The sequence below is a fragment of the Budorcas taxicolor genome, chromosome 7 (genome assembly GCF_023091745.1).
Source record: "Budorcas taxicolor isolate Tak-1 chromosome 7, Takin1.1, whole genome shotgun sequence".
NCBI classification, from domain to species: Eukaryota; Metazoa; Chordata; class Mammalia; order Artiodactyla; family Bovidae; genus Budorcas; species Budorcas taxicolor.
In genome coordinates this window covers 62,650,065-62,669,907 of record NC_068916.1, presented here as the reverse complement: position 1 = coordinate 62,669,907, position 19,843 = coordinate 62,650,065, and the positions used below count along the sequence as shown (strand labels likewise).

General features: G+C 44.5%; 1 protein-coding gene across 1 annotated transcript in view; it reads left to right on the top strand.

Moving 5' to 3' along the window:
• The window catches only part of GLRA1 (glycine receptor alpha 1), an 86,458-nt gene that overhangs the window by 44,307 nt on the left and 22,308 nt on the right, over positions 1–19,843 (top strand). The window lies entirely within an intron of this gene.

The following is a 19,843-nucleotide window of genomic DNA, read 5'->3' as shown; positions in this document are numbered from 1 at the left end:
TATCTCCCTCTGAAATATTTACCCTCTGTACTGGTCTTGCTCAAGGAGGTGGGAAATCTGGTGTTGGGCTTCATGGGATTTGGACATTTTTTACTGTCCTGTTCAATGTTTTGAGTGAAGACATATATCTGAAAATAGCCAAGGAGCTAGGGGGCTAGCACAATGCTAAACACTCAGGATTACAAAAGCAAAATTCTATCAAGAGGTGAAAGTTTCAGATTAAAAGAAAATATAAAGACCTGCTTATAAGTTTAAAATTCAGCTTCAGAATAGCAAAAGATGGGTTATACAAGCTGATATGGGTATACTTGGTTGGTTCTTCTATGTTTGTATATATTTAAAAATTCCCACAGTGAAAATTTTAAAATAAATCCGTTATAGTATAAAAAATTCTAGAAGGAAAAAAAACCAAAATGTTAATAGCAATTATCCCTGAATCATAGTCTTATGGAGGATTTCATATTCTTCAATATTTTTCTATTTATCTAATTTCTGTAAGGAGTAAATCTTATGTTAATAATTATAAATAAATGTAATGCTACTTTAAAATATTTTTCTCAATTCTTGACAACAAAAAATCAATTGTACTTGTTTTGAAGGGCTCAATAAAGCTTGTGAGAAAATAATTAAAGTGGCCTCAAATCAACTCTTTATGAGCAGAGTGAGAAGCAGTCAGTCAATCACCAAGTCCTATAGATGTTACTGCCTTCAAATCCTCTAAACCATCCATCCCTGGATGCCCACCTGCCCCTAGTCTAGCTCAGGCTGCCACAGTGCCTTGCTCACATTACTGCAAAGTGTCCCCAGCTTGCATCTTGCCCCCTCCAATCTATTCTTCCTCACACTGTGGTCTTTCTAAGATACATACCTAACCACACTGGTCCCCTGCTTTAACACCTCCCCCAGAGCCCCCTCACCTTCAGCATTAAGCTTGCAAGGCCCCTCTGATTCTGGTTGGCTGCATCTCTTCCCTCTCACTTCCCATTCTGGATGAATGGAATTGCTCAGCCTTCTCCACCCGGGAGGTGCTTGCTTTCTGGTTTCCAGCCTTCTCTTGATGCTGCAGAGGCCTCCGCCCAGGGCCTCCACTCCAGCTTCCTTTCCATTGCCAACCCTCAGATTCCCTTAACTTTCTGCTTAGGATGACCTCCACAGGAAGCCTTCACACTCTACCACGCATGTACACGTGTGTAAGTTCATATCTGTGCTTGACCTAATGCTAGGATGGGTTCCTTCTACCCATTCTCAAGACGTGTGCTACAATCCCCATTGAATGCCCTGGCTGTGCATTCTCACACTCTCACAGTCTGCCTGTGTGTCCCTCCTCTCACTGTAATGTAGTTCAGTTCTCTAGGGGCCAGAATTTTGTCTCATTTCCTGTGGTAACCTCAGCACCTGGCACAGTGATTTAATAACAGGTACTCAGTAATTTTTTTTAAATAAGTAAGCCAAATCTGATATATTGTCTGTTAATTCAAACCATTATTTGGTCTAAAATATTTATGCCAATTAGATCTAACTTTTTAGTCCCAGATTGGCAAAAATTGCTAAGTTCTATATGTCATGGGTCAAATGGTCCAAAATCTATCCTTTTGCAGAGAGGTCTGTATTAATATGGTCCAATCAAGCAATCAAAGTCCCTAAAACTAACAGGCCTTTAATCTCCATGTGGAGATTGTCCCGTCTATCGACTAAAACAAGCATGGCTGCTTTTCACTGGACCTCCAGGTCCAAAAGTCAAGTCGTTCCACCCTGTGAATGGATGCCTTCTCAGAGCTCCTAGTGAACCCCTCTGCTGTTCTTCTCCCTTCAGACCAGACATGCACAGACATCTGTGTCATTCATAGTGCGGGTGGCAAATGTTGAAACTTCCACTCTTCTTCCAAAATGGTAAAGAGTTATCAAACCAAGTAACGGTTTACATATGACCCCGTTACATAAGCAACTTGGTTGAGACAGGTGTACGTATCTGCACTCCAACCCCACCCCTGCTTTGCTATAACAGTAGCACAGAAATCTATTTCCTTATTACAGATTACTAATGGAGTAGTGGTTTGCCCTTGTTTTGCATGGTAGTTAAAAGCTGAGGCTCTGAAGGAAACCTGGATTCACTCACTTTATGTAAGAGGCTGATTTGCTTTGTTACCTTTAAGCCTCAACTTCATTGTCTGCAAAATCCCAGGGGTGATTAATATCATACTACTTCACCAAGTTAATTTCTTTTGCCTCCTGAAGTTATTATGGATGGAAATTATAAGCAGGAAAGCATTTCTCAGAGTAAATGCTTTGTAAGTGCTTTTACTGTTTCCAATGATGATGATGAGAACGATGGGGGCAATGATGGGGGCTCTGAACACTGAAGCCCCAAAGTCACCCCAGATTAGTTGTGTGATCCTGAGCAATTCCTTGAGTTTTCCGAGCCTTAGTTTTCCCTTCTCCAGTATATGCTGTCTACCTCCTCAGACTTTATTCCTGCTACATATGCTTTCTACAGAAACAGTATAGCAATCAGGACATAGTCTTTGGTGCCCAGACGAAATCTGAGACTCAGCTCTGTGGATGTGCACAAGGTAGCCTAACCCAGCCTCCTCCTTCGCAGAGCAGGGGACCAAGAGCATCCACCTGGGACTGTTCTGAGGACTGGGAGATAAGGCATGGAAGTGCTGAGCACAGGGTTGGAAACAAAGTACACACACAATGGATGGTAGTTATTATTTTCAGATGCCACTCATAATTTTGAACAGCTTTCACATTCGTTCTCTCACTTCATTCCTTCACCAAATACTTGCTCTGGAAACCACTCTACAAAGCAGACTCGGCAGACACAATGCTCCCCAGGGTACAGCTGAGGAAACGGAGATTTGGAGACACCCCCATCCCAGAACTAGTTAGTGACCAAGCAGGAATTAGGGTCCAATTCTCATAACTGCCAGGAAACCATCCCCAAGAAAAAGACATGTAAAAAGCACAGACATGGGAAACTGAGGGACCCCAGGCCCACAAACACACTTAAGCAACAACCTAAGTGTTATCCAAAGTGGAAACCCAACCTCAAATCATGCCAGGCTCAGCATGGCTCAGGAGACAATAGCACTGAAAATGGAGGTAACCAACAAGGGGAGGAGCCCAGAGAGATGGCTGCCTGGGGCAGAGATAAATAATGTTTAGCAGCACATGAAGGACTGGCAATGAGGTACTTCTCTGGGAATGGGCCACAGCTGACACAATTTTCTCTTTATTAACTAAAGTTAATCCGAAGTAGAGTTGTCATTTTCTGGCTTCCACATTTAGTAATACTGTGATTTTTTTTTTCCCTACGGGGTTCTTAATTATCAATATGTGTTTAATTTACATTGCAGATAATTCAGGAGAAAACCTAAAATCTCAGAGGTAGAAAAACTGCTAAGAAACTAAGCCAGCCTTTATTTTACCGAAAGAGAGTCCAATGTCTAGAGTGGTGACATCGACTGAGCAAGGTCACACAGCATACACTGGGTGCGACAGAAACCTAGGTCCAGGCCTCTTTGCAATGGCCAAGAGCTCCTCTCCCCTGCAGCTTCTTTCTCCCCTAGATCCCACCAACCAAACCCTCTGGATCACTTTCCCATTCAAGCCTATTTCCTTGTCACTCAGAATACGCTTAGCAAACAAGATTGCATTCAAAAGCAAGACTATGCAGACTTGTATTAATACGGAACACTAAAAAGGGCAACAACCACACATTAAATGCTACTGTGTGTCAGGCATTATGCAGAGCACTTCCATGTGTATCATCTTATTTGCACCTCCCAACAACCCCCACGAGGCAGGACGTGTTATCTCCATTTTTGTTGTTTAGTCGCTAAGTCATGTCCAACTCTGTGATCTCATAGTCTGTAGCACACCAGGCTACTCTGTCCTCCACTATCTCCTGGAGTTTGCACAAATTCATGTCCACTGAGTTGGCGATGCTATCTAACCATCTGATATCCTGCTGCTCACTTTTCCTCGTGCCCTCAATCTTTCCCAGCATTACGGTCTTTTCCAATGGGTCAGCTCTTCACATCAGGTGGCCAAAGTACTGGCGCTTCAGCATCAATCCTTTCAATAAATATTCAGGGTTGATTTCCTTAGGATTGACTGGTTTGATCTTCTTGCAGTCGAAGGGACTCTCCAGAGTCTTCTCCAGCACCACAACTCAAAAGTATCAATTCTTTGGCACTCAGCCTTCTTTATGATTCAATTGTCACATCCATATATCAGTACTGGAAAAATTATAGCTTTGACTATATGGACCTTTGTTGACAAAGTGATGTCTCTGCTTTGTATCACGCTGTCTAGGTTTGCCATAGTTTTCTTTCCAAGGAGCAGGTATCTTTTAATTTAATGACTGCAGTCAACCATCTGCAGTGACTCTGGAGCCCAACAAAATAAAATCTGTCACTGCTTCTACTTTTTCCCCTTCTATTTGCCATGAAGTGATGGCACCAGATGCTATGATCCTGGTTTTTTTAATTTTGAGTTTTAAGCCAGCTTTTTAACTCTCCTCTTTCACCTTCATCAAGATGCTCTTTAGTTCCTCTTCACTTCATGGCATTAGAGTAGTATCATCTGCATATCTGAAAATGTTAGTTGTTCAGTTGTGCCTGACTCTTTGCAACCCCACGGACTGTAGCCTGCCAGGGAAGAATACTGGAGTGGGCAGCCATTTCCTTCTCCAGGGGACCTTCCCAACCCAGGGATCAAACCCAGGTCTCCTGCATTGCAGGTAGATTCTTCACCATTTGAGCCACTAGGGAAGCCCATATCTGCATATCTGAGCTTGTTGATATTTCTCCCACCATTCTTGATTCCAGCTTGGGATTCATCCAGCCTGGCATTTCACATGATGTACTCAGCACAGAAGTTAAATAAGCAAGGTGACAATATACAGCCTTGACATACCCCTTTCTCAATTTTGAACCAGTCTGTTGTTCCATGTCTGGTTCTACAGATTTCTCAGGGGCAGATAAGGTTGTCTGGTATTCTCATCTTTTTAAGAATTTTTCACAGTTTGTTGTGATCCACACAATCAAAGGCTTTAGTGTAATCAATAAAGCAGAAGTAGATGTTTTTCTGGAATTCCCTTGTTTTCTCTACTATCCAACAAATGTTGGAAATTTGATCTCTGGTTCCTCTGCCTTTTCTAAATCCACTTGTACATCTGGAAGTTCTCAGTTCATGTATTGCTAAAGACTAGCTGGAAGGATTTTGAGCATAACCTTGCTAGCATGTGAAATGAGTGCAATTGTGCAGTAGTTTGAACATTCTTTGACATTGCCTTTCTTTGGGATTAGAATGAAAATTGACCTTTTCCAGTCCTGTAGCCACTGCTGAGTTCTACAGATAAGAAAATTTAGGCTCACAAAGGTTAGGTCCCTTGCATAAGGATACACAGCTAATCGGGGATAGAAGTAGGAATTGAAATCAGGTATCACCCCAAACCCCATGTTCTCCTGAGCCAAATATAAACTCTTATTGGGATTATCCAGCCCTTGCTTGTTTGTTTGTTTTTTTTATCATAAGTCAGAGCTGAAAGGGAACTTCACTGAACAGACATGCCTAGGCCCCCATACTTCTAGCCCAGGGCTCAGCCTCACCAACCACGCAATGAGCTGGTTGTGTACCCTGGGTCCATGGTAATATGGTCACAGTCCCAATGTCAGAAACTTTCCAGGCTGTGTCTGTTCTCTAAGAGCAGCAGGAGTGCAGAGCAGCTCTACAACCAGCTGGAGTCCCCAGGCCTGACTGTCTGCTTCCCAGGGCCCAGCTTTGTTCACCAGAGCTGAGAGTAGGCAGCCAGCCAGCAAAGCAACAGGGGTCTCCATCCATTCCTGACGAGGGCAGCGCAGAGGCTGGCTGACCTTCATTTGACATTTGGAGTGATTCTGAGTCTGTACAAAAAGACGAAAGTAGAAGTTGGGACAGGAAAGTAGGAAAGGGAAGGGGAGGGGAGGTGCTGGTCTACAGCAGTACCTCCAGCACTCTGTAAGGCAAAAATGTGGACCTAGGACCTCAACGGGACCAGCCAGCTTGTCTGACCACACATGCTTCTGGGGGCGCATCAGTGTGTGCTCTGTAGCATCTATATATTATTGGAGGATGTGCATGCATGTGTATATTGTGGGACCATATGTTTGTGCAAATGCGCACATAGGCCTGTGTACCTGTGCACACTAGTTTGAATATATTTAGATAGGTAGTGTTAGTCCGTCAGCCATGTCCGACTCTTTTCAACACGGTGAACTATAGACTGCCAGGTTCCTCTGTCAATAGAATTCTCCAGGCAAGAATACTGGAGTGGGTTGCCATTTCTTTCTCCAGGGGATCTTCCTGACCCAGGGATCGAACCCAGGGCTCCTGCATTACAGGCAGATTCTTTACTGTCTGAGCCACCAAGAAAGCCCATATACACAGGTAACCTCAGAGAGAAAAGTATCTGATCACGTATGGATATGAACATAAGTAGGTATACTTTTATGGTTATAATCACACATGTGAATGTGTGTAATGGGGATGTGCATGTACATGTAAGAATCTGTGAAAGTGGTTAAGAGTGAAAACACATGAAGGGTATTATTTTCAGTTATGTAACTGTGTGTGGATATTTGTGAATATTGATGCATGCATTTAAGGATGTATCAGCATTTGGGCCATCACTCAAATATGAATTCTATGTGCATGCATGTGCGAATGTAGGTACATACTAAAAGATGTGAATAAATGAAAGAGTATGTAAATGTGTATCAGCATGTGGGTATGAGTATGACTATACAGTGTGCAGGTGTACATGTGAGTGTGCACACATGGGGACACACAGACAGCTGGAACTCATGTGGAATTCAATGTCAACAGATGTGAGAGAGAGATGAAATGTGCGTGTGTGGCTACTGACGTCCTTTGGGCACGAATCCTGGCATTTCCATGATAAGCACGTGTGCTCCAGCCTCTCTTGCCAAGGGTTGGGCCAGCCTGGCATAGAGACAGGCACACTGTGGCCAGGACCCCTGGCGATAGGTGACAACCTAGCCAACTAGAGCCCACATGCCTGGCCTTATTTGTAGATATTAGGGGAGAATTGGACAGAGCCCTGAACCAGGAAACAAGAGACCAGGGTTTGAGCTCTAGCTGTGCCACTGTCTAATACCACTGAGACTCACTTCTCCCTTGGCACCTGGCTCTAGGAATGCAGTGTAGGAATACACAAGAAATGGGTATGAGAGTCCTTTATGAATGCTGCAGAAATGTAACAGATTATTAACTACTAAAATAATCAGCCACAGTCACCAATACATAAGCCTAAGGGTTTTTTTCTCCCTTCTGTTCCCTATTTATTCATTAATTGTTTCCACCCCCATTTTTAAGGTCCTATACTGAATGTACTGAAGGCAGCATTACATAGGCTCAAGGGATATAGGCTAGGCTTTCCTGTACCAACAAACACCACCCAAAACCCTAGAGTCTTAAAACCACAAAGACTGATATATCCCTCTTCTAAAGTCTGCCACAGATCTGGGGGACCCTCCAGGACTACTGTCCCCCACGTCATGGCTGAGCCTTGCATTTCCACATTGACACATGGTTTCATACTTGCTGTGCAAAGAAGGCATTAAATGGTAGCACACTGGCAAGTTAATGCTTTCCACCCAGCAGTGACATCTACCACCTTTGCTCACATTTCACTAACCAAGGAAAGCCTCGTGGCCCTATCTGAAAAAGACTGTAATCCTCCCATACGGAAAGAGACACCAGACATTTGTGACTAGTAGGGCCCTGCTTTTAAGGGGTCTCCTAGAGAAAGGAAACCAGAGACAAGACCACAGTGTGATGCGTGAGATTACAGAGGTGTGCACAGGACAATGCTGGAACACAGAGAATGGCCGCAACCAGCAGCAAAGTTAGGGCATGCTCACTGAACATGCACTATGTGCCAGGCGCTGTGCAAATGCTGTGGTGTGGTTTTGAGCAGCTTTTTTTTTTTGGAATAGAAGTCTGATCATGGTTCTCTCCATGTTAAAACCTTCCAGGAGAGAATGGCTTAGTGGAATAACCCAAAGAGAAGGGGCTTAAAAACCGGTGTGTGTGTTCAACAGAGTTAAAAGAGGAGACATGTCAACTAAGAAAAGAGAACTGTATTCAGTGGATTTGGCAATGGGATGTGGGAGGAGGGAAGCATGTATGAAGGTAGGGAATGCAATTCAGGGACATGAAGAAAGCAAAAGACAAAAATATGAGAAGACACTGGGAAGATAATTCTTTCACAAAGCTTGCTGTGGAAAAAGGTGAGGTGGTGGTGGTGGTGGTGGTGGTGGTCATTTGAGCATTTTTCTAAAACTCAGGCATCAGTGGTTAGCAAATTATGGAGATTATTTCATATAACCTAACAATTCCATTTTATAGATGACAAAACTGAAGCTCAGAGAGGCTTAATTCACCCAAGCTTTTCCAGCCAATAAACATCCTCACTAGTTATGGGGTAAGAGGAGAGGCTACAGTGCCAAAGGGAGGCAGGGTCATGGGAAGACGACCTTGCCCTGGTCTTCTTCACTCAGATTTGGATAACAAGTAGGATTTGTGCAATTCTAACAGAATGGGTATCTCAAAAGGTCTTGGCCATCCATCCTTGTGGATATTTGGAAATGAGAGCTCAAGATGTACGGAAACAGCTTCCATGTAAGGAGATTAAATGTCCTTATGTCTAACCATAAAAGTTAACACATTGTTTAGGAAGCAGTCACTTCTCAATGCCAGCCTACTTCTGGGATCGATTGACTAAATTGAATCAACTGATTGGATTGAATTGGGATCAGCTGACTAAATGAATTGATTTTGAATCATACAAGATGAAACTTAAGTCCATCTACTTCTTTCCAACTCTGCTGCTGTCAACTCTAATTCAACTTGGCACCATCTCTCTCCTGCTTGACTAAAATGGCCTCTTAACTGGCCTCCCTGCCTCCTCTCCTCCCATCCTCACCACTTCCCATAGCGCCAAGAGGGAGCCTTTTAAACCCTAAATCAGATCACAGCACTCTGCTTCAAATTCTATGACAGCTTGTTAATCCTTTCACTACGTTCTGCTCCTTCTGTCCAGAAAAATATTTGCATGAATGACTCTCATTCTTTCAGGTCTCAGCTTTCTTTTCAGAGGTCCTTCCCAACTCCCTATCTAAAAAGGTCCCCCATTCCAGTCACTGTCACTTCATGTTCTATTATCTTCAGTTATATCTAAAAAGTAACAGTTTGCTTGTTAGTTTGTGATTTTGTTTGCTTTCTTAGTGAGAGTGGGGACCCTGTCCCTCTCAATCATCCCTATATTTCCAGTACCCAACACGTTGCCTGAACCAGAGGAGCTAGTCAATATTTGGGGAGAGAATTAACCTTGAAGGTTCTCCAGTTGAACCCCCATCTGTTGTCAGAATCTCTGCCACAAACATTGTGGTTTCGGCTTGCACACGTCCAGTGATGGGAACCCTGCGCCTCCCAAGGCAGCCCGTTTCATCTTGGGACACCTCTTATATCTTCATTTGCCCAGGGCTTTCATTCTGATGCTGGGGCCACCGAGAGCCGATCTATGCACCTGCAGCACTTCCAAAACCTGAGGTCAGTCCGCTCACTCCCTCCCCACACCCGGCTCCCTCGGCCATTCTCCCCAGTTCTCGGTCTCTCTGCCTCCGGGGTGCTCTCCCAGTACAGCCAGTATGTCAATTTCCATCTTGAGCCAAAAGGCCAAGAAATGAACCCAGGCCCCGAGGAGTGCTCAGAGTGGAGTGCACTGGAGCGATGCCCCTCCATACTCTGGCTTAGTGGGCCTCAAAGCATTGTTTTTAACAGCAGCTACATACCACAGTTCATTTTTAAGCTGAATCGTTTTTTTCCCCACATCTTTTTTTTTTAAGTATATAATAGTTTACAATGTTGTGTTAGTTTCTTCTGTATACCATGCATACATGTATTCCCTCCCTCTTGAGTCTCCCTCTCACCCGCCACCCATTCCACCCCTGCAGGTCATCACGAAATATAGCTGAGTACACAGCAGCCTCCCATTCGCTGTCCGTTTCACACATGGTAGTGTATATATGTCAATGCTACTCTCTCGATTTGTCCCACCCTCTCCTTTCCCTGCCATGTTTGCAAGTCCGTTCTGTACATCTGAGTCTCTGTTCCTGCCCTGCAAATAGGTTCATTAGTACTATTTTTCTAAATTCCATATATATGTGTTAATATGCAATATGAGTTTTTCTCTTTCTGACTGACTTCACTCTGTGTGACAGACACTAGGTTCATCCAGATCACTACAAATGACCAACTTCCATTCCTTTTTATGGCTGAGTAGTAGTCCACTGTGTATGTGTAACACATCTTTAACCATTCGTCTGTCAGTGGACATTTAGCTTCCTTCCATGTTCTGCCTATTGTAAATAGTGCTGCGATGAACATTGAAGAGAATCATATGGTGCAGTGGTAAAGAATCCACCTACAATGCAGGAGACCTGGGTTCTATCCCTGGGTCGGAAAGATCCCCTCGAGGAGGAAATGGCAACTTACTCCAGTATTCTTGCTTGGAGAATCCCATGGACAGAGGAGCCTTGTGGGCCACAGTTCATGGGGTCACAAAGAGTCAGCCATGATTGAGTGAGCTTACCTCTCTGTCTCCTGCATTGGCAGGAGAGTTCTTTACCACTAGCGCCACCTGGGAAGCCCACCTATAGCCTACCTCATTCTTAATGCTCTACCCACCCTCAAATTTAGAAACACTATAATGGTTTATTATTATTACATTCAACACATTACAAAATGATTTTAATCAATATTTCCAGACTTGCAGCCTACCTATAAAATTCCATGGTCTGGACATAACATCTTTCCATGCTATTTAACCACTCTTCTCTAAGCTTATGACGCTTTCACTACTACAAACAAGTGTCACTGTGAATAATCTTGGACATGACTCTCTGCATGTTTCCTTAGGATATATCACTGAAGTGGAATTACTTTATCAAAGGACCTGCACTATTGTGACAAATATTATTGCCCAGATCACTTCCAAAGAAGCTTCAATAATTGTCCCCACAACAGTGTTTTTATCCTTGCCAACTCAAGATATTACCAAGCTTTTAAATTTTACCAAATGAGATTTAATGGTATTTCATTGTCATTTTTAATTTTCACTCTAGATTCTTAGTGAATTTGAGTATCTTTGCTTTTTTGTTTGCCTGTTTTTACATAGCGGGCAATTTGAATATGGAAGGGCTTCCCAGTTGGCTCAGTGGTAAAGAATCCACCTGCCAATGCAGGAGACAGAGGAGACACAGGTTCGATCCCTGGGTTGGGAAGATCAGTCCCTGGAGAAGTGAATGGCAACCACTCCAGTATTCTTGCCTGAAGGATCCCATGGACAGAGGAGCCTAGTGGGCTACAGTCTACCGGGTCACAAAGAGTTGGACATGACTGAGCAACTGAGCACATATGCACATTTTGAATAATATCATAAGTTCCCTCTTTTATACGTACCTCCATAACCCATTTGGAGTTTAGTCTGCTGTAAAGTAGCTGATGATGGTTTAACTCTATTTTTCTCTGATTAGATAATTTTCCGGCATTATTCTCAGTAGCCATTATTTCTCCACTGGTTAGAAATGCTGTCATTAAATGCCATTTCCTCCTCCAGGGGATCTTCCTGACCCTGGGATCAAACCCTCACCTCCTGTGTCTCCTGAGCTGCAGGTGGATTCTTTACCCACTGAGCCAACTGGGAAGCCTAGATACATGGTGGGCTACAGAAACAGCTGAGTGTATAAATAGCCTCAGTTTATTGTCCCGTCACTCTGCGTTCTACGTCCAGGAGAAAAAAAATCCTCTGTTGTTCCTCCTTTATAAGGTTTTATTGTCATTTCTAGTCTATTTTCTTTTTCTATGAACTGTAGAATCAGTTTGTTGATCCTATGAAAATAGCCTCAGAGTTAAACTGGGATTGCAATGAATGTATAGATTCATTTGCAGAGAGCTGACATCTTAACAATACTGTATGAATGTGGTATGTCTCTCCATTTATAGAGATATTCTGTTATGCCTCTCAGTAAGGTTTTAGAATCATTTTGTCACATATATATATGTATAACTTCTATATATATACACACAAGTCACACGTTTGTCAGGTTAGTTCTGAATATTGTGTGAGGTTGGTTAGCATTGTGGATAAGATCCTCGTTTGTTGCTTTTTCCATCATACTTTCAGTCTGTCTACACAGCTAAGGCTAGGTCACTTACACTCTGGAGTTGAGGAAATCCAAGAAAAAGTCTAGTAAATGTCATCCAGTTAGACATAGCTCAACACTCCACAAAACCTTGGTAAACTGATGACTGAGAGGAAGCCAAGAAGAGAGGCCTCACATTTGTTTTAGAGTCTGTTCAAGGCAGAAAACAGATTATAGCTAGCCTTGGTACGGTCTGCTGGATGGCTCTCTCCAAGACTCCACCAAGGGAGGCATCACAGTCTTGAATTTATAGCGGCACAGGATTGGCGCTCCATCAGGTCAGATTCAGGAAGGCTGGCTAATGACAACCAAAGCCATGAAAGACTGAAGTGGGTAAATAAGACCACCAAGTGATTTTAATTTATGATGGGACTTCCCATTCCAAAAAAGCATGCACGTGTCCTCCATGAAAGCACTGTCTTACCCCTCTCCCAGTACCAAGAAAGCACATGAAAAGTTGCTTTTGACATACCGAACTGGAGGAAAAGAAGGTTTTGAGGAAATTTCATCTGGGCCAGAGACAGGTCTAAGATGCCATACTTGTCTCACTGCATAGAAACACTCTTTTCAGAGACTTCCCTAGTGGTCCAGTGGTTAAGAACCTGCCTTTCAATGCAGGGGACATGGGTTTGATCCCTGGTCAGGGAACTGAGATCCCACATGCCTTGGGGCAACTAAGCCTGCACACCACAGCTACTGAATCCGCACGCCACAGCTACTGAGTCCGCATGCCACAGCTACTGAGTCCGCACGCCACAACTAGAGAGAAGCCATGCACTATGACAAAAGACTCTGCATTCTGCAACTAACACCTGACACAGCCAAATAAATAAATAAGTATTTCTTAAAAAAAAAAATTTTTTAGTGATGAAAAAATTGGTGCTCCCCCAAGCAGGGTGACCCCACCCTCCAGATGATGCTAATTTACCAATCACCAAATCCCTGATCCTCAAACTGCCCTTTCTTGTACCACTGAATGAATGTCTTCAATATGTTTATATAATAGTTCTCTAAACAAGACATAATACAATAAATTAGGGTTCCATTGATTAAATTACAAGCAGGGGCCTGTTATAACTCACTGAGATTACACACGGGTCCTTGTGAAGGTGCTGAGCCTTGCCGAAGTTCTCTGCTGCATGTTCATCTCTGCTGTTAGTTTAACTCTCAGCGGTCAACCTTATTTCCTCTATTTCCAAGTTTTCTAGTGGTTCAGCTCACTTTCATGCCCTGTACTGCCAATATTGGGCTTCCCTGGTGGCGCAGTGGTAAAGACTCTGCCTGTCAATGCAGGAGACACAGGTTCGATCTCTGGGTCAGGAAAATTCCCTGCAGAAGGAAATGGCAACCCACTATAGTATTCTTGCCTGGGCAATGCCATGGACAAAGGAGCCTGGCGTGCTGGAGTCCATGGGGTCACAAAGAGTCGGACACGACTTAGCGACGAAACAACAACTGCAATATTGTCCTCCTTCCTCTTTTCAAGTGAATAGTCACCCTTCAGTCTGCTTCCTTTGGCAACCAGTTACGAATCCACCTCAGCCTGTATTACAATCCACAGTTCTCCACCTGATACTGACCGTGAGGATACGTATGAGTGAACCTGTCACAGGGGCTCAGGGGGGTCCCAGTACACTATGTCTACTACGCTTCTTTCACCTCCCTATCTAGGAACTCGGTTTTCAAAAGAAAGAAAATAGAGAGGCACCATGTAATTGTCAAGAGAATATGAAATTGGGAGCCAGACATTCCTGGATTCATATTCCTGCTCTAGCACCTACAAGCCATGGGACTCTGGGCTTAACCTCTGTTTAACCTCTCTGAATTTCAGTTTCCTCCCCTGTGAAATGAGTATAATAATATCCAGTGTTCTAGGCTGATAAAAAGTTTAAAAACACAATGCATATAAAGCTCTAGCAAATGTTAGACACCCAATAAAAGTAGCTGCTATTAGCATTTTTATGTAATTATTAAACTCATGCTGGGCTTTAGTGATCCCCTAAAGACAGACAAAGAGGCTCCGCTCCACTGGTCCAAACCACCTACAGCTCCTCACAACAAATGCAGTCCTGATTGTGTGTTATCCAAATGAGAATTTTCCAGGCAGGGTAGTGACTTAGGAGAGGGAGGAGTAGGCACGTGGAGTCCAAGAGGCAATGTCAGGTATAGGGACTCTTCCAGCTGTGAACCTGAGTGTAGAGCAAGACCAAGGGTCAAATCCAAGGGGCAAACCAGGAACAAGGCAGGAGTGCTCGCTGCTGGACCTGGGGCAGAAGCGTTTAGACCTTTGCCCTTTTTCAATACTTTCTGCTACCTGGGGGTCTCTACAAACCCACAGGTATGTAACAACAGCCAGAGGCAGTTGCTGATGGCACTGAGGTATCACAAAACTGTGGCTCAGTACAAAACTGGGAGATCCTGGGTGGTATAGTCTAGTGGCTAAATGCTTGGGCTCTGGCATTAACATCGTGGGTTCGAATTTCAGCTTTGCCACTTACTAGCTGTGTGATGTCAGGAAAAGCACTTTAACCTCTATGTGCCTTCATTTGTTGTTTAGTCCCTCAGTCTTGTCCGACTCTTTTGCGACCCCGAGGACTATAGCCTGCCAGGCTCCTTTGTCCATGAGATTTCCCAGGCAAGAATACTGGAGCGGGTTGCCATTTTCTTCTCCAGGGAATCTTCCCAACCAGAGATCGAACTCACATCTCCTGCATTGGCAGGGAGATTCTTTACCGCTGAGCCTCCAGAGAAGCCTGTCACTAACTTTAGACAAAGCATTAAGAATTCTCAGGCTCAATTTATCCATAAAACAGTGTCCCTGTGAGAATCTGGGGAGAGGGTTCATTCAAGCACTTGGCACTGTGCCTGGCACTCAGTCGGGACTCAGTAAACTCTGCACGTGCTGAGGAGTCAGCTCCACACTCTCACAGGACTGTGAAGAGACTGGGGCCCACCCTCCTCACAACTGGGGGCAACGTCTATAACTCCAGTTCCACCGTGCATCTCGGAGGTCTGGAAAGCTTGAAAAGCAGCAGCAGCTCGTGAATGAGGCCTGGACCCTTTTCTCTCAATGCCCCTGTTCCCCAGCTCTTAGCAGACAGGCCCAGCTCTCAGGCACCTTATCCCAAACCCGGTCAGAGCTGTCTCAGAGTCTCTCTAAGAGAGCAGAGCCTGCCTGATGGCCGATCCACCTTGGTTCTCCTCCTCCTGCCCTCAAAGTTCTACAAGTGGTTAGGAAAAGCAACGGAGTAGGGCAAAATTTCTGTATTAAAGTCCCACACTGGATTGCTGTGTGGCCCAGGAAAAGTCTCTTTGCCTCTCTGGGCAGTCTGTAAAATGAGGGAGTTGAGACAGAAGTCTAGATGTAATATTTGAGGAAGGAGATGAGAATGACGACAGACGGCGACGATTCTCTCCTGTGCCCCCCTCTCGATCCCCGCTATCTTAGTTTGGCTCCTCCTCCTCTTTCACGGCACTGTCACAGCGGCATCAGAGCACGTCTCCCTGGACCTGCTTCCTCTCACTTCAACACTGCACGGTCATGCCTGCCGCACTGATCTTTCTGAAGTCACACTGTGCTATTGCTCCGCTGCTTAAAACTTCAGTAGCACCCAACCGGCTACAAAATAAGATCCAAATACTTTGGTCTGGTAGTTAAGGATACCTACAGTCTCAAATCAATCCGTTCTACAGCCTCAACACCTCAGAGTGATTGAGAGAATGTGCTTTATATAATCAGACAAACCAGATTTCAACCTCACTATTTGCTACATGAATTTGGACTAAATACTTAATCTTCCTGAGCCTTCATCTATAAAATTAAGGTGAAAATACAGATAATCATAGGATTGTTTTAAAGATAAAAATGAGGTGCAATTTGTGGCATGCTTAGCAAAATACCTGGTACATAGTAGGTCCTCAATAAGGGAGACGTTTTATTACTTCTGCAGCTGATGGTTGAGCTAAACTGAACTGTGTGAATGCCCCTGCCTACACACCTTTGCTCATGCTATTCCTTCCACATGAAATTCCTCTGACGCTCCAACTCTACAAACCATAATCCTATATACATCAAGACTGCAGCCCTCAGTCCCTCACATCCAGTCATGCTTCGTGTCTGTACTCCTCACCCCTGTCCTTCTTCCTCACACATTACTGGCCTCCTTTCCAGCAGAAATCAAGTATTGCTCTTATTTCAGAACAATATCAGATCTAGAGATGCTAACTTCAGGAGGATGGAACAACCTGATAGGGGCCATTTCAGATGCTACCTTCTCCCCAAAAATCACTTCCAGATTCACCTGGAAGTAATCTTAACAGCCTAAAAGCAATAACTAACAGCTGCTTATCTAATAGCAGCAATATCTAATAGAACCTTTTCTGACCGTTATCACATTCAGTTTTGTACATTAGATTTGTGTCCATTCCTTTCCTGGCTGGCTAGGTAATCTGAGCTCCATGAGGGTAGAAGCCTGAGCCTCCACGCTCATTGTTTTCCTACTGGGCCTCATAAGTGTTTACTGGGTTGCATCTCATTTAGAGAAGAGACATTCCTTTGAGAGCAGGAAGACATAAGAAGCTGGTTCTCCATTCTCCTCGTGGGTAATGTCTCTGGGTTCTGATTGCAGTGGGCACATACCTTGCCCTGCATGTCCCCTTCCCACCAACACTCACCAGGCTTTTAGCACTTTCCCACTAAAGCACCTCACGCTTCCTATTTCACCACAATTTACAGTTTTAGAGGAGGTTAGAGTAAGACACCACTGAGCAACTTCACTTTCACTTTTCCCTTTCATGCATCAGAGAAGGAAATGGCAACCCACGCCAGTGTTCTTGCCTAGAGAATCCCAGGGACAGGGGAGCCTGGTGGGCTGCCATCTCTGGGGTCGCACAGAGTCGGACACGACTGAAGCAACTTAGCAGCAGCAGCAGCAACTGGGAGAGGTTAGAGTGCGAAACTAGACATAACAGCGGTGGGGAGCGGGGCGGCACACAGGAAGCCTTCAATAAATGTTTGTTGAATGAAAGAACAGATGAATGAATGCTCTACCTCGGTCTCAGAAATAAGGCCATCAGGGACTCTCAGAGGCAAGACTGGAGGGTGGATTCTAGAGCCTGCTGAGCCAGAGCTCTGGCAGGCCCGCCCCCTAGGACTTAGAAGATGGGCCACCTTGAGGGTCTGAGGACTAGAAGCCAACTACAGGAGGTAGGACCTGAGATTCTCGGGTAGAGAACCCCAGTGCTGCCCCTCCTGCCCATGAACCTGAACATGAATGCCCAGCGGGTTGAATACCAACCAACGTGAGTGTACAGCCAAGTAAGTGAGACAGTATTTAGCTCTCAGTCGATTACAACAATTACATTGATTCCTTCTGAATGGCATTTCCCACTGCTGTTTACCAACCAGGGATGAGAAAATCAATCTATGCAGAGGGGAGGAGCCAGGCCACTGGAAGGAGGAGACAAGTTGCCTGTGGGTGTCAGACACAGTCTCCACATCTTTTACCCTCACTATTTATGAAGCATTTCATAATAAAACCCTACAGTTTTTATTTTGTTTTTCTTCTTTTAGGTAATGTATGTTTCTATTTTTTATAGTCAACATGCATTACTTCTGTAATAAGAAAACTAAAATATTTTTAAATATCAGTAATAAAATGCAACTATAATAATGTCCTTCCCTACTTAGAATTCTCTGAAGACTCCACTCACTACGTGCCTCCTCCCACTCCTGCCCTGATTCATTCACTCACTATTCTTTCCAAGGCACGTGCTCTTGCTTTGCTTCCAGGCCATCACAGGGGCAGTTCCAACTGCCCTAAATGCTTTTCCTTTTCAACTCTTCCATATTTGGTCTCACTTTAAATATCACATCTTCCTAGCACCTTCCCTGACCCCATCTCCCAGTGACCTGTTTTAAGCCTCAGCAGAGCCCTGTTTCCATGTGGTGTAAGCACCACACAGTAGGCTCTGGGACACCATAAACGTCTTTCTGGTTCTCAATGGATTTTCCAGTTCCTAGAACAGTGCCTGGCACTTAGACTCTCAGTTAAATATCACCGGAAAAAATAAAATTAATAATCATTACCTATGAGATTTGGAAGGGTTCTTAGAGACCATCTAGGAGCTCCCCTGGTGGCTCAGAGGGTAAAGAATCTGCCTACAATGCAGGAGACCTGGGTTCGTTCCTTGGATCAGGAAGATCCCCTGGAGGAGGAAATAGCAACCCAGTCCTGTATTCTTGCCTGAAGAATTCCATAGACAGAGGAGCCTGGTGGGCTACAGTCCATGGGGTCACAAAGACTCAGACACGACTGAGTGACCTTCACTCACTCACTCACTCAGAGACCATCTAGCCTAAATTCTTTTGTGAGTGGCTGTATCACCCAGCTTGAGAGATCTTAGTTTCTCAACCAGGGATTGAACCCAGGCCACGGTAGTGAGAGTGTGGAATCAAAACCACTGGACTTCCAGGAAATCCCCTCCTAACTCCTTCTTTTAACAGTGGGGCCCAGAGAAGTAAATCCAGATTCTAATCCCAGGTCTTCTGTGAACTGTTGTGTGACCTTAGAAAAGAGTCTCAGTCTCTCCAGCCATAAAATGGGGAAAGCTCTTCATACTCCAACTTTTTCTGGCTGTGTTCCTCCTCGTCCCCCGCCAGGCACACAGACTGGGTGGGTAGGCAGGAGGGTACAAGAGAACTCCAAGGTCAGGTCCATTGTCTCTAATTGTTTCCCATCAAGTTAAGGAGATAAGACACAGGGAGGAAGTGCTAAATTAAACATTTCTGGTGATTTGGTTTTATCAGAAGATCAGAAAAGGAAGCAGTCAGGAAAGACTGTGGGCATTAAGGCCCCTACCGGAAATAAGGCTTAGGCTGAGCAGGCTGTAGGGATGATAGAAAATGGTCCCCAGCAAAGAACTGGCCATCCACTGCCAGGGGACATAATCAACAAGTTCTCACTAGGAGGTTGGGCTGATGTGGATTCAGACTCCAGCTCTGCCACTTACTGGGCTTCCCCGGTGACTGAGGCAGTAAAAAGAAATCTGCCTGCAATGCACGAGATGTGGGTTTGATCCCTGGGTTGGGAAGATGCCCTGGAGAAGGGCATAGCTATCCACTCCAGTATTCTTGCTTGGAGAATCCCGTGGACATTGGAGCCTGGAGTGCTACAGTCCATAGGGTTGCAAAGTCGGACATGACTGAGCAACTAACGCTTTCACTTTCACACTTTCTGCTGCTTGCTAGCTCTGGGCCTTGAACAAGCCTCTCAACCTTTCCAAACCTCAGTTTCCTTAAGCTCACTGTGAGAATATGAACGTCTAGCTTGCAGGGGTTTTGTAAGGATTAAATGTATGTGACGGTATCTAGAACAGTGCCTGGTGCCTAACAGGCCATTTTAAATGCCACTTTATTTTCCTTCTTCCCGACACATAAACCATTTGACATGTCACTGGCAAGAACATCAGAAGTGCAGCTGGGGTTTGGGGACCTGAAGGCTTTTTCTGTCCAACCATTCATAGTCTGTTTACTCTGACATGAATTGCCCAGTGCTTCATCTCTCTCT